General features: G+C 55.3%; 1 long non-coding RNA gene across 1 annotated transcript; it reads left to right on the top strand.

The window, feature by feature from the left end:
• The first annotated feature begins 75 nt into the window (after window positions 1-75).
• LOC116448378 lies at window positions 76-7,613 on the top strand. The gene is made up of 2 exons (XR_004241917.1): window positions 76-5,154; window positions 5,648-7,613. It is a non-coding gene; the product is annotated as an uncharacterized LOC116448378 (long non-coding RNA).
• Window positions 7,614-14,795: the final 7,182 nt, after the last annotated feature.

Below are 14,795 nucleotides of genomic sequence, written 5' to 3' on the forward strand. Positions count from 1 at the left end.
GGGGCGGTGCGGGGGGGCGGGACGCGGCCGCGCCCCCCCCCCCCCCCCGGCGGGGAGGATGCGGGGCGGGGGATGCTGTGCGGGGCGTGCGGGGGATGCGGAGCGGAGCGGAGCGGTGCGCGCAGGCGGTGCCGCCCATCCCCGCCCCGACGGGGCGCCCCGCGAGCGGAACATCCCCGGAGCATCCCCCGGCCCCGCGCTCGGACTGCCCCCGCCCGCCGCATCGCTCCCTTCCCACGGCTGGAGCCATTTCCTCACCCTGGCCAAGGTGCGGGGCCGGGCAGCGGGAAGGGGCTCGCAGCCTCCCGGGAGCGGCGCGGGCAGAGGTGGTGACAGCTCAATGTCCTCTGCGGGCTGGGGTGTCGCAGGCCACGGGCTAAAACCGCTGGGGCGATGGGAAACACCTGGCAGGGGCATCGTGCCCGCGGGTGAGGCTGTCCTGGCTGTCCGGGCTGTCCTGGCTGTCCTCCATCCCCGCGAGCATCACCCACTGCGGGACAAAGCAGGACACGCACGTGGATGTCCCACCCTGCTCCCACCCTGCCCTGGGTCTGTGTGTGACCTGGAGCGATCCCGGGGACCCTCCAGGGGTTCATGGAAACACGGAATGGGTTGGGTTGGGAGCTCACCTCGTTCCACTCCTGCCATGGGCAGGGACACCTCTCACCACATCACTGCCCACGAGGTTGGGCTCCTGCAGCTTCTCCTGGTGCTCCTCAGAGCAGCTGTGGCAGCAGCAAGTCCCGGGGCTGCTCAGCTCTTGGATCCCACTCTTTGTTCCCAAAGGCAGCAAAGCCCAGCCCTGGTCCCACCGCGTCCCATTCCCGGCCAGCCCGGGCTCCCTGGGGCAGCCGCTGCCACCCACGGCTCCGGGGCAGTGCTGCAGTGACACGGTGGCTTCACAGCTCTGGCTGGGTGAGGTCAGCACCTCGCTCTTCCAGCTCTGTGGAATCTGCCTGGCAGCAGAGAGGGAAAGCATTTATAGGAGCTGGAAGAGGATCACAGGAGGGTTTATGGCAGCAGCGAGCTCTCCAGGCTGTTGCACGGGGATAATCCCATGGCACTGATGACCTCTCCTCTCCCTGTCGCTGGTGGAGGAATTCCTGCTCTGGGGATGCTCCCAGTCTCTCCCACTCTCTCCATATCCGAGTGGGAACTGAAATTAAGCCCAGAAAAGTTTTGCTCCCCCAACATTTTTGCAGTGCTCGAAGCGGGCATCCCCTGGTTTGATGTTGCCCAGAGTAGCTGGGGCTGCCCCTGGATCCCTGGCAGTGCCCAAGGCCAGGCTGGACATTGGGGCTGGGAGCAGCCTGGGACAGTGGGAGGTGTCCCTGCCATGGCAGGGGTGGGATGAGATGGGCTTTGAGGCCCATTCCAACCCAACCCAGTGATTCTGATCTCAAGGTGTCCAGTGTCAGCTGGGACAGGGGCAGCTTCTGGGAGGCAGGGGATGGAAATTTGTCTCCCAGGAGATCTGCAGTAGCACAAGATAGGAATTTTTTGTTACAACAGAGAGTTCTTTTCCTTCCTGATATTCCTGAAAAACACCAAGATTTTGAAGGGCACAAAGAAACTGGAAAAGCCCTGGAAGAGTCGAGCCCTTGTGTACAAAATTGAGACCTTCCTTCCTGCAAAGGCAAGTGTGGAGTGGGAGAAACACAGAGATGTGCCAGGGGGAGATGCAGGAGGGCAGGGGGAGGTGAGAACCTTCCCAGGGGCCAAACTCCCTGGGCCAGGAGCTGGGAAAGGCAAGGCTGGAGCTGCGGAACTTAAATCCCCAACTCCCATCATCTCACACCAATTCACAGTGACACTGACTCCAGTGGAGGCAGGAAAAGCAAGGCCAGCAAAGAGCAGGCCAGAACAGTGAGAAATGTGGATGCCAGGCACATCCCTGAACTCTGCTGGTGCGGAACTCCCGCTGATCAGTGGAACAAGTCCCTAAGCTGGGCTTTACTGCTGCTCTTCCATGCATTTCCCCTGATAAGCTCCTACAAACAACGCTTTCCCTGCTGTGGGCTTGGCTAAGGCGAGGCTTAGAATCATTAATTCCTTCAGCAAATTTCCTAGGAAAGCTGGATGTGTTCCCTAAAAGGGTTCTGCGAGTTTGGGCTCAGAAGGGTCTGGTCGAGTCCAGCTGGGAAGATGGGGGGTAAATCAAAGCATCACACAGATAACCTTGAATTAAAGCTATTTTTGTCCCCCATTTTATCAGAAGTCTGGACTATGGAGAGAAGGCACAGCTTTAAGGACACAGCTCCTTCTATTCAATAAATGCTGGAGCTGCACAGCTTCTCTTCCCTTTAGAATGCCCAATATATTTTTTTCCCCCTCTGGTTTTTCCAAGTTCTCTCCAGTGCTACTTGATATATTCCCAGGCAAAGCTGGTCTCCATTTCTGGAGCCTTTCACTGTGGGATGGAGAGGAGGGGATGAGGCACGGCCGTGGTGCCACAGACATGGGGGGGTGTTAGGTCAGCTTCCGAGTAGGACCCGGTGGATGTGACAAAGAGTCCAACTGGGGGCTGGGAGAGGGTGACAGGGGTGGGGCAGGAGGGACCTGGCAGGCTCTGCCCATAAAAGTCACTGAGTTTGGGAATTTTGATTGAGGCAGAATTTAGGAGATGAAAAACGGGGGTGGAAAGGAAGGAAAATCTTCATGGAAACCCAAAAAGCAGCCGGGCACCGCCCTCCCTCCTCATCCCCGGTGTGCAATCGATGGATAATTGGGGTTATCCATGAGGAATTGCCGGAGCTCTTCCATCTGGGTGGCACTTCATGAGCTTCCCTCCCTGGCAGAGGGATCTGAGGGGCTGGAGAAGCTCGTGGGTCACCTGAGCCTCTGGACCTTGGCAAGGGCTGGGGTTAAAAATGGGGTGCAGGAGGAGAGAAGGAGCATGGGGCCATCGGCACTGAGGGGAAGCCACTGGAATAACTTGGGATATTTGCATCCCTGCACTGAAGATAAATTAGGAAAAAGTTCATTTTTCTGGAGTGATGACATCATCAGGCTGGATCTGCAAAAATGATAACCCTTCTTCAAACTGGAACAACTCATTTCTTCTTTTAACACTGAAATGATTCCATTTCCATCATCTGGAAGCACTTTAAAAACCTGTTATAAAATATTACAGCCAGGGACCTTAAACTGCTCCCTCTTCCCTCTCTCACCAGAAAGACAAAGGAATCTGGGAGAGGAGCTGGGGCAATCCCGATCTCCTGCTCTGGGATGCAGCCTGGGATGGTGGGAGGTGTCCCTGCTGGAATGAGATGAGCTTTAAGGTCCTTCTGACCAAGCCAGCCTGGGATTCTGTGATTCCATGGGTATTCTGGGAGCCGCTGGGATGTTCAGTTCTGGCCACGGGGGTCAGGAATGTTGTCAGAAGAATCCCTGATCCTCCCCTTTCCATTTTGTCTCCTCCAAACCAAGCTCCCGGCATCCGACGATCAGGAGGTGCACAAACCCCTTCCCTCCTATTTAATTCCTCCCTGGAGAAGCTGAGCTCTCCGGGCCTGCCCAAAGGACTCAAATCCCTGCCTCTCGCCTCGCCACAGCTGCCTCTCAGCCACACGGTTCCCTCTCCGTTCCCCACAATCCAGGCGCGACTCTCGCCGTCTGAAGAGCAGCTGAAGGTCATTCCCAGCCGCTCTGCCAGCGCGGGGGAGCGGGGATGGCTCTGCTGCAGAGGCTCCCCAGCAGCGTTTGCTGCCGGAGCTGGCAGGCTTGGTGGCTGCTCCGTTCGTGCAGAGCCTCTCCTCGGAGCGCCCAGCCCAGCGAAGGGAATTCGCTCCCCTCCTTTGCTGCAGTGGGCTGCACTCTGCAGCAACGTGTGGCAAAAATACATTGCAGGCACTGCAGCAGGAGCAAAGCCTCTCCGTGTGCTCCGCTGTGGCCGCGCTGGAACAGGCTCTCTCTGTTCCCTCCTTCGCATCCTTCTGACCTTTAAGAGACGGGAATTTTCTCTGCCTCTAAAATTAAAATCCGGGCCGTGGGGGTGAGGTGGGAGGGAGGGGGAGCAGCCACGGCCCCTGAGCACTGTCAGTCCCAATGGGAAAGGGAAAACAGGGATAAATAATCCCCCTGTGCCAGATGCGGGCTGGTGCGGCCGTGGGAGGGGACGCGGTGCCTCGCTCTGCTGGGCTTTGCGCCGCTCGCAAGCGAGTGCCCGGCGGTGGAATGAGATGGGTTTTTAAGGATGTGGACCATCTGTAGGGTCCTGGAATGCTCCGGGACTCCACGTGCTGGCGTGCCCGGAGCACATGCGTGCGGGGAGGAGCTGCAAGGCTGCGCTGCCAGAAACGCGCCGAGGACAGCTCCAGGGCGGCTGCAGGAGCGGCCGGGAGCGAGCGTTCCCTCCCAGGAACAGCCTCCACCCGCGGATCCCGTTTTCTCCTCCATCAGGGTTCACTGCCGGGGTCACTCTGGCTTTGAGCATCCCGGGAAATGCCGTTTGCACCCTCGGGACTGCGTCCGTAACACACCTTCCGTGCTTTCCCTTACGGCACCTCTTTTCCTGCCACGCTCTGATAATTAACAGCTCTAAATCACTCCTGGTGCTCCGGGCGTTGGCACCGCAGAGGGTTTCCCCTCTAGGGGTGGTTTTGGGGGAGCTGCCGTGCCCAGGCTCCGGGTCCCTCCGTGGGCAGGGCAGAGGAGCCGGGCAGAGGCAGCTGCAGCCTGGCAGGGCTCCCAAAGCAGCGTCGCTGGGAGGTCTCAGGGATAAACCAGCACCTGCCTCTGCCTGGTGGCTTCCTTCCAGTGAGCCCTCTGCAGCAGGAGGGGCTGGTGGCACTGGGACGTGCACACAGCGAAGGCTTTGCTGTGCCCTGAGCCTTGGTTTGGCACCTCATCCCCAAAGCCCGGGATCTGGGCATGTGTTTAATGCCATATTCCTTGTAGGAATGGGTTAAAGCCACAGGGGTAGGTGGTGGTGGCACAAGGCTTCAGGGACTTGTCTCCAGCTCTTTATCAGCCCCCGGCTCTCCTTTTCTCCCTCCTGTGCTCCCGAGGGATTTCCAGGAGTTTATCTGCTGTGTCCTTGAGAAAGGAAAGGAATAATCCATGCCAGACCTGGATGGAGGGAATTCTGCTGCCTGCTGCAAAGCCCAGGGAAAGGAATAAAATTCCATGACCTTCAGTGGATGGGGCACAGGGGTGAGTCCAAAACAACTGATCCCATTTATCCTGGTATTTTCCATGAGGGAAGATCCCATGGCAGGAGGCAGCCTCAGCCATCCCGCTGCAGCCGCACGGGATCCAGGCAGTGGGAAAACGGGTGCTGCTCCCAGATCCATGGGGCTTGCAAAAGCTGCTTCCCAAATCAGATTTTAGGAGGTTTGGATACTCCTGGGAATGTATTTTAGCAGAAATGGTTGGAGATTTGCTTTAAACTGAAAGAGAGCAGGGCTGGATGGGAGATTGGGAAGGAATTGTTCCCTGGGAGGGTGGGCAGGCCCTGGCACAGGGTGCCCAGAGCAGCTGGGGCTGCCCCTGGATCCCTGGCAGTGCCCAAGGCCAGGCTGGACATTGGGGCTGGGAGCAGCCTGGGACAGTGGGAGGTGTCCCTGCCATGGCTGGGGTGGCACTGGGTGGGCTTTGAGGTGCCTCCCAACCCAAACCAGGCTGGGACTCCAGGATTTCTTTCCAGAGTGGCACTGGGGTGGAAGCAGATCCTCTGAGGAAGGAGGTTCCCCCTGAAGATCTCCTGTTCCTGCATCTGCACTCTCCTTCCCCACCCGTGGCTGCCCCAGGACCATCCCACCCCTCACACGGACAGGCTGCCCTCCCCAGGAGGTCACCACGAGCTGAGGACTGCACAGATTTGGCAGCTTTGGGGTTTTCCTCACCCAGCTGGAAGCATTGAAGGTTGGTGTGGGCAGCTCCTGGCCCAAATCCCACAATCCCAACGGCCCCATCCCGCTGGGTTTAGTGCCTGTTGGATCAGAGACTGAGTAAACTCCCAGTTTTTTGGTCTATTACCCTCTTAGCATTTAAAAATAGAGCTGTTACTAAGCAATGGCAGCGAGCAGAAAGCCAGGCCTATTGAGGATCCTTCCTGGGAACAGGTATTTTTCCCAGCCCAAGTGCTGTAAACATTGTGGGATGAGGAATTATGAATCAGAGCCTTCCCTCCCTCCCATCCCCACCGCTGCTCCCCCATTATCCCCAAAACCAGCGGCAGCAACATCAGGAACTGTTTGTTTCCCCTCTGCCTTGGTCTGCAGGGCAGATTTCCCAACCTTTCCACACATCTTTCCAGATAAAAAGGAAAAGAAGAGGGATGACATTGCCATGGAGTGGGGGAACCACGGGGGCAGGAGCTGCAGGAGTCCCAGCACCACCAAGGCCACCCCTGCCCACGTCCCCAAGTGCCACATCCACAGTGAAACCCCTCCAGGGATGGGGACTCACCCACCCACTGCTTCTCCAGCTCCTTTCCCGTCCTGGGGCTCGGTATCCCTGCGCAGAGCCAAGAGCAGCACTGGTGGGCAAGGACAATATATGGAATTAATACAGAGATGAAGAGAAATTGGAAAACCAGCTGTAATTTCCCCACACGGGGTTCAAATCCTTGTCAGCCCCAGCAGCTCTCCCGAATCCCTCACGGATTTATGGCAGCAGAAAAACTTTTGCAGTGGGCTTTTAGGACCAGCTTTGGGATAAAGTCTCTTCTGACAGGGTTAGAATAGGGCAGGAATTCTCATTAAATACAAGAAGTGACATTTTCAATTAAGCAAGAGGAAGAAAGCAGCTGAGAATTGATAGGCCTGCTCCAGAAAATGGGGAGAAACGTCATAAAAAATGGGAAGATGCAGCTGGAGAAGCCTGGGTATTAAAAATCACACTCATACATTCAAATTATCCAAAGGAATGATGGATTTGTCCCTACTCCAGGCTCTTTTGAGTCAAAATAATCAGGAATGCAGCAGTGGAGAGGCTGAGCTTGGCTTTCCCCATGTGCCATGTGGGATGGGGAGGCTCAGCCCATCCCAACAGTTCTTTGGGAATCCAGAGCTCCTCTCACTTTTAGCAGCAGGATTTCAGGATTCCTGGCCCTCCATTAAATGGAGGATTTGGGATTTGGGGCCGGAATTAGGGCACTTGAGGAGCCACACGTGCAGGGCTGGAAGGCAGCGAGGTGTGATGGCTCCATGTGCTCCAGGAGCAGCACTCCCCTTGGACTGGCTCATGGAATTACTGAATAGGATAACGTGAGGAAAACTGCGAACAAATCATTCCCCAGTCCAATTCCTGCATCTCCTTGTTTGCCAACCACACAGGGATGGAGCTTCTTTCCTGGGAAGTCCCCGAGTTCAGTTTAGAGGCTGCAACTTAGAGGGGACCTGGTGGGAATGCTCTCAACCCTTCTGTTTGCTCCAGAGGGGACCATAATTTGGGAATAGGGAATGGCAGGAACCCAGGTTCCGTTTGCCCCAGTGCTGGAATCCTCCTCTGTCCCAGGGACATGGATGACTCCACACATTCCCCCTCAACCCCAGCAGCCAGGAGCTCCCACTGCTCCGGGATCCAGCGGCTGCTCACAGCTACGGATTCTGCCCAGCTCTGTTGTTCCCCTCTTTGGCCAAAGTAAAACCTTTTTAATTCCCCCCCAAGGTGACTAAAACTTGTTTTCCTCTATTAATGCTCCCAACTCCTCTCATATCCCGAATCCAGTGGCGGAGCTGATGAAGGAGCTGGAGGAGGACACTGCCTCCCCCTCGGCCTTGCCTCCCCGAGCAGAGCCCAGTTAAAGCCTCTGTGCTCAGATGCTGCTCCAAGGCTTCAGCTCGGTGATCCTGGAGGTCTTTTCCACCCTAAGGAATTCCATGATCCCGCGCTTCTCTCCAACTGCCTTTGCTGAATTTTTCATTGCCCTCGCAAGGCTCAGAGCCGCTGGCAGGGTTGGGGTTGGATTATGGAATGTGGCTGCTCCCTGCCCGGCCAGAGAGCCCCAGGAGCTCTTCCCAGGGTCAGGAGAAGGCTTTGGTGGGATCCCCACCTCCCTTGGCTCATCCCCACCCATCCAGGGAATGCTGTGTTCCCTTTCCTGAGGCTCTCTGGATTTTCCTTCCCCCTCCACAGAGGACTCAGCCCTCCATAATTTATAACCAACCTTTCTTGTCCGTGCTCTAGGACAGACACTGCAAAAAACCCTAAAAAATTTATTTTCTTCAGGAAAAAATAGCAAGTGGCTGTGGAAGGAGCTGGTGCCTGGCAGTGGCTGCTCCCTGTTCCCAAGCTGGCACGGGGATGCTCCGTGCACGGAGCCGAGCCAAGGCAGGGGACGTGGCTGGGGAGCACAAGGAGTGGGAGCCTCGGTGTCCACCTCCCCTTGCATTTATCCAGCCCTTCTCTGGAATTCCATCATGGGCACTGCAAGCTCTGTTAGGGAGGGAATCCCTCCGTTGGGGGGTGAATCCAGCAGGGCTCCAGCAAGGCTCCCCCATCCTGCTGGGAATGGGGAGGGTCCAGCCTGGCAGTGCAGCCCTGGGTAGGGCCCGGCCTTCCCACAGTGAGGGTGGGCTCCCAAAGTTCCACCTCCATGTGACGGGGGGAATCATGGAATCCTAGATGGATTTGGGTTGGGAGGTGCCTCAAAGCCCATCCAGTGCCACCCCCTGCCATGGCAGGGACACCTCCCACTGTCCCAGGCTGCTCCAGCCCCAATGTCCAGCCTGGCCTTGGGCACTGCCAGGGATCCAGGGGCAGCCCCAGCTGCTCTGGGCACCCTGTGCCAGGGCCTGCCCACTCTCCCAGGGAACAATTCCTTCCCAATCTCCCATCCAGCCCTGCCCTCTGGCACTGGGAAGCCATTCCCTGTGTCCTGTCCCTCCATGCCTTGTCCCCAGTCCCTCTCCAGCTCTCCTGGAGCTCCTTTAGGGAAACCACAGGGCTGAATCTCAAAACCTCCGAAGTGAAGGGATCCAGGACACGTTTGGAGGAGGAGGATTTGTTTCCAAACACATGAAAGTGCATAAAGAGCCTTTTATGTCCCTTTCTTTTGCATGGAGAGAGCAGGAGTTGCCCAGTGCAGGGGATCTCTGAGGGCTGAAGAGCAGGAGGTTCCCAGCAGGACCTCCACAGGACACGACTCCTGCAGTGGGATGTGATCCGTGCTCAGGATGTCTCCAAGCCTCCGTTTGTTTTTCGCCTCTGGAGCTGAAGGAGGTGCAGGGGAGTGGGTTTGTTAAAATTCAGCTCAGCCCATCCTCCCTGACAACCGAGGGAGACAGGGGAGGCTGCGGGAGCTCCACGCCGCTGAATCATCCGGCTCTCCTGCAGGAGAGACTCCTTCCCTTGGAATGAGTGGGGAAGGGCCGGGGAAAATCACGGCTGCTCCTCGTGATGAGTGTCACAGCAGGGGGAAGGTGTGAATTCCTGCTTTTCCCTTTGAGTCCCACTGAAGGCAGGTGGCTGGATGGAATTCCTCCCATTCCCGTGGCCAAGAGCATGGGCTTGGCTCCAACCCCATAGGAGGAACTGCAACAGCAGCTGCCTTCAGGAGGCCATGGGTGGGGTGGATGGGATGGTCCATGGTGGAAAGGACACAATGCACAGGGATACACACGGGTCCCTGCCCTTGTGGGTCTGCTCTGATTCCATGTCCCTGGAAGTGTCAAGGCCAGCTTGGATGGATCTTGGAGCAACCTGGGATAGTGGAGGCGTCCCTTGTCCATGGGGCAAGATGAGCTTTAAGATCCCACCCAGCCCAAGCCATTCTGGGATTCTGGGATCCCGGCAGTGCCAACGGAGCTTCCCAAGATCATTATTTTGAAGGCTGGAATGTTTCACGTGTTCCAAGTTGGATATTTGAACAATTCCTTAATTTCAGTGGGTTGGTTGTGTGCCAACATCCAAGGAAAATCCATGGCTTAGCAAACAAACATATGGAAAGAAGGGTTTGGAGACATTTTTCCTGGTAAACTACATTCGCTAATTTCTTTCTTTTCTTTTCAGCCTCTCTGGTTTCCTTGTGGATTCCAGAGGTGCTGATGAGGCAGAAAGCACCAGGAAAGGAGCAGGAATTTGCACCAGGTCCCGCTTGTTCCTATGGGGAAGGAGGATGGAGGGTGGCCCAGGGGGGATGTGCCCAGGGATACTTGGGGACGCGAAGCCACGAAGGCCGGGAATGGGATGAAGCATCCGGCCCTTGGCTTGGTGTAAATCCATTATCTCATCCTGGCCTAAAAATAACCACTCCAAATTATTCCAAGCTCTGCACAGGCTGCTGCTTCCTCCTCACACTTAGTCATAAACCCTTTAATCAATATTAATGTTGCCAGCCCAGGCACGTTCCTGCCTTGCGCCGAGCAGCCCAGCACGGAGCTGCTCTCCAGGAACGGCGGCTCCGGGTGGGATCCTGGCCTGCATGGAGGCCGTGGGGCTGCTCCCTGGGGCATTGCCATGGGAAAAGCTCCTTTGTCCCTTCCTTTGGTTCCACCCCACGTGGATTTCTGCCACACCCCACAAGGCTCTGGGACACCTCTCGCCCCTCCCTCACTGGAGAGAATCCAGAGGGTCCAACTCCCACCTTAGACCAAGTTGGGAAGAGGTTGGTCGAATCCCTGGAAAAGTTTGGAGCTCCTCAAAGGCCCAGAGGTGGCACCTGTGTGGCCATGCAGGTGTGAAGTCAGATGTGTAAGGCACCCACGCACAGGGTGTGCAGCACCCAGCTGGAACAGGGATTCCTCCCTTCCCAAATTCCTCCTTGTTTCCTGGCTATAAATCACAAACTGGTACCTGCTCCGCTCCCCTGATCCAGCAGCAATAGTTTAATACCACTATTAATCATCATTAATTATTCATGGAGTGCTTGTGCACTTAAGGAAATGAATGGCCTGGGACTGGCTGAGTGGCAGTGTTGGATTTCCAGTGGTTATCTCCCAGTTAATTGGGAGATGCTTTCCGTGCACAAAGGCAAAGAGTGCATTGCATTAATTTTTGATGGGGAAAAATTCCAGAGATCAATTTAACATTAATATTAAACCATCTGTGAATAAACATTTCATTAAAATGAAACAGGATTTTTCACGTCAGCACGTCTGTTTACCTTCCTGCCAGCCCATTGGAATAAAAGCATGGACATCCACTCAGCGGGGAGCAGTGCAGGGAGCTGGGCTCCCTCATCCCGGAAATCCCTGCTCCAGCTGGGCTGCAGGAACACAGCCTGTTCCCACCAAACACTTCTGGGATGGGTTGGCTTGGAAGAGACCTTGAAGCCCTTGAATTCATTCCAGCCCCATGCCATGGGCAGGGACACTTCCACTGGACCAGGCTGAATTCACAGGGAACAATTCCCAATTCCCAATCTCCCATCCATCCCTGCCCTCTGGCATTGGGAAGCCATTCCCTGTGTCCTGTCCCTCCATGCCTTGTCCCCAGTCCCTCTGCAGCTCTCCTGGAGCCTCTTTAGGCCCTGCCAGGGGCTCTGAGGTGTCCCTGGAGCTTTTCCCACCAACAGGACCCAAACAGCTGCAGTTCCAGCACTTTCAGTGATGGAGGGAGCAGCGGGAGAAATCCAGGGACTTTTAGGACTCCAGGAGCCACACTGGGATTGCAATGAGGGAAGAAGGCGTGGACAGCATTCCACTTGGGATGCTGATAAAGAAAACTTTATCCTTTCCCGAAGATCCAACTTAAACCTCCCCGAGGCTTTTTCCCATCACTCATTCCCTGGGAGCACAGCCTGAACCCTGCCCAGCTGCGCCCTCCCGTCAGGGAGCTGTGGGAACATCCGTGTTTTGGGGCTTTTTGGGGATGGATACTGGGAACGACTCCCTGGAAACCAGAGCGACCAGGAGCACAAAGAGCAATCTGTGCCCAGCCCGTGCCCTTGGCATTTCTGGGATGAACTGGCTCGGGAGCTCTGCATGATAATGGGAAAATTAGAGGCAAGAGCTGCCACCAGGAGGGATCTCCAAAATAATTCAGGGATGAGGAGCAGCACAGGAGGGGGCAGGAGCTGCTGATCCATCATGGGGAATTGCTGCAGGTGAAGCATCTCCAGAAATGATAAACTGGGGAATGGGAGGAGGAGGAAGAGGGGGAAAAACCATTGGAAGGATGAAATAATCAGGCAGCGAAGGTGCTGCTTGCCTTCCCCTGCCCGGGGACGGAGGAGCTGTGGGATGGATGTCAGGAGTGCAGCCATGGATCATGGAGAGGCTGGAATGTGTCTGAGTCACTGATGAGTGAGACACCGAAGTGCTGGGCTGGGGACACCCAACGAGGAGGGAGGAGCTGGTACAGGATGGATGAGGATTGATAAGACTCGGAAAACGGGAATAGCCCGAAATCGTGGCTGTTTCAGCAGGAGGACTGGATCCTGAAAAACCTCCCCATCCCAAAAACAATGCAAAGGGAGCTCCAGAGCCAGGGAGCTGCCACAGCTGGGGGTACTGGGGAGCCCTGTCCACAGCACCAGGGAATCAGGGAATGGTTTGGTTGGAAGGCACCTTCCAGCTCCTCTCTGTCCCACGGGCAGGGACACCATCCTGGGTGTCCAGCTTCCCTGGGCATCCTGCTCCAGTGCCTCCCTCTGGAAACTGGGAGAGCACCGCCCGCCCTTCTCGCTGGGCTCCATCGAATTGCTTGGAATCCAAAATGGATTAATGCCAAGCATTCCAGCAAATCTGCATTTCTTCCCAATGGGCACGAGGAGCTGGGGAATTAAATCCCTCCTCGGGAAGGAGCGGTGGCAGAGGTCACAAGAAAGATATTAAAAAATCTGCGAGTGGTGTAAAACGGGAACAGGGACCTGGATCAAACGTGAGGTTAAGGACAGAAACAGGGGAAGGGTTTCGAGGGGAAAAAATAACTTTATAGAGCATGGGAAGTATAAAAACTGGGAGTGAGGCAAGAGAGCAAAGGCCACCGTGTCACCAACCCCCCTGGGGACGAGTCTGGGGTGTTCCAAGAGCACAGGGATGGAGGGATGGAGGGATCACGGAAGGTTCAGATGCTTTGGCTGAACTTTAAATGGGTGGAAGTTCTTGGAAGTAGGGCAAGACATCAAATAAAGCCGTGCCCCGGTGAGCCATGGCCCAGCCCCACCCCAGGCTGCTGGAAAAGGAGCAAAAAGTCAAAATTTCCCTTAAGTAGTGAAAAATCAGCTAAAATGGATAAAGCCAGGGTTATCCAGGTTTCATCAGGCACAAGGAAGTTGTGATTGGAACTGCACAGCTTTGCAGGCTCTTCCTTCCCCCCAAAACTGAGAGTAAGAGCAAGATTTCCGCATCTCCAGGGCGAAACGGGCTGGGAATGCTGAAGCTGCCACTGGGAATGCTGAAGCTGCCACTGGGAATGCTGAAGCTGCCACTGGCAAGGCAGAAAAGTCATTCCAGAGGATCATTCCCGACCATCAGCTGGGCAGAGCCTGGGAGCTCAGGGAGAGCAGCAGCCCCGGGAGGCTGAGGTGATGCCGAAGGGAAGGATCCTGCTCCAGCAGCCCATCCTCTGCCACGCTTTTCCTGCTTTTTCCCGGAGCATGGAACCAGCCAGGCTTCCCCAGCACCTTGGGTGCAGCCACTGCAAAAAAATACAACATCTCACCCTTGAGTCCCTCCTTTTGGAGATTGTTTTTACCGACAGAGTCTGACTTTTTCCTCCTTTTTTTTTTTTACACTAAACTATTTGCCAGGCTTTATTTTTAAACCTGTGGAACCCACACAACCTGAGTTTTAAAATTTAATTTTTTATATATATATATATATAAAATACATGTAAAAACTATAAATCAAAATATATGTATTTTATATATTATAATACATATAGTTTATTATAAATAACACATTTATTTTTATATGTGATCTATTTTATATATAATTATATATAAATATAATATCTATTTTTAGATACTTTTTTTTTCTCCCTCTCCACCTGGAAAGCCCCCTTGAACTCATTCCATGAACTACATTCCCTATTCCAGGGAATGAACCTAGCTCCCTACTCAATCCAAGAGAACTTAAATTAAGCAGGAAAGAATTTGGAGGAGAGCAGCTTCTATATTTACACAGCAACGAGAGGTGCAAACACGAGGCTGAGTCTCTGCTGGTGTAAAACTGAGCAGATATTTCTAATTTTGTGAACAGTCCAGAGAGTTTCTGCGGGAATATTTCCTGTACAGGCTCGTGCCTAAAAACATCCGTGTGATCCAGGCAGGGATCGGGAATTTTGGGAGTTTGTCTGGGAATTCGCTACACACACACTCTGTGTGCTGGTTTTAATCCGGCTCCAAGCTGCTCGTCTCCCCTCAGTAATTGGTATTTTGGGTTCCTTTTGCATCCCTGAGTTGGGAGTGGCTGGTGCTGAACCTGCCTTTCCAAATGGGCGTCTTCCCTTGGATCCCTTCTCCCATTAGTGATTCCCACGGAATTGGAGGGAAGGGAGGCATCCAGGGGACAGGCTGGAGAGGGGGAATTCTGTCCCTGTGCCCCGCTCAGGTGAGGCCCCACCTGCAGAGCTGCTCCAGCCCCGGGATTCCAGCACAGGGAGGACCTGGAGCTGCGGGAAAGAATCCAGGGGAGGCCCCGGAGCTGCTGCAGGGCTGGAGCCCCTCTGCTCTGGAGCCAGGCTGGCAGAGCTGGGGGTGCTCACCTGGAGAGGAGAAGGCTCCAGGGAGAGCTCAGAGCCCCTGGCAGGGCCTGAAGGGGCTCCAGGAGAGCTGCAGAGGGACTGGGGACAAGGCATGGAGGGACAGGACCCAGGGAATGGCTTCCCACTGCCAGAGGGCAGGGCTGGATGGGATCTTGGGAAGGAATTGTTCCCTGGGAGGGTGGGGAGGGGCGTGGATGGAA

The sequence above is a fragment of the Corvus moneduloides genome, chromosome 9, assembly GCF_009650955.1.
Source record: "Corvus moneduloides isolate bCorMon1 chromosome 9, bCorMon1.pri, whole genome shotgun sequence".
NCBI classification, from domain to species: domain Eukaryota; kingdom Metazoa; phylum Chordata; class Aves; order Passeriformes; family Corvidae; genus Corvus; species Corvus moneduloides.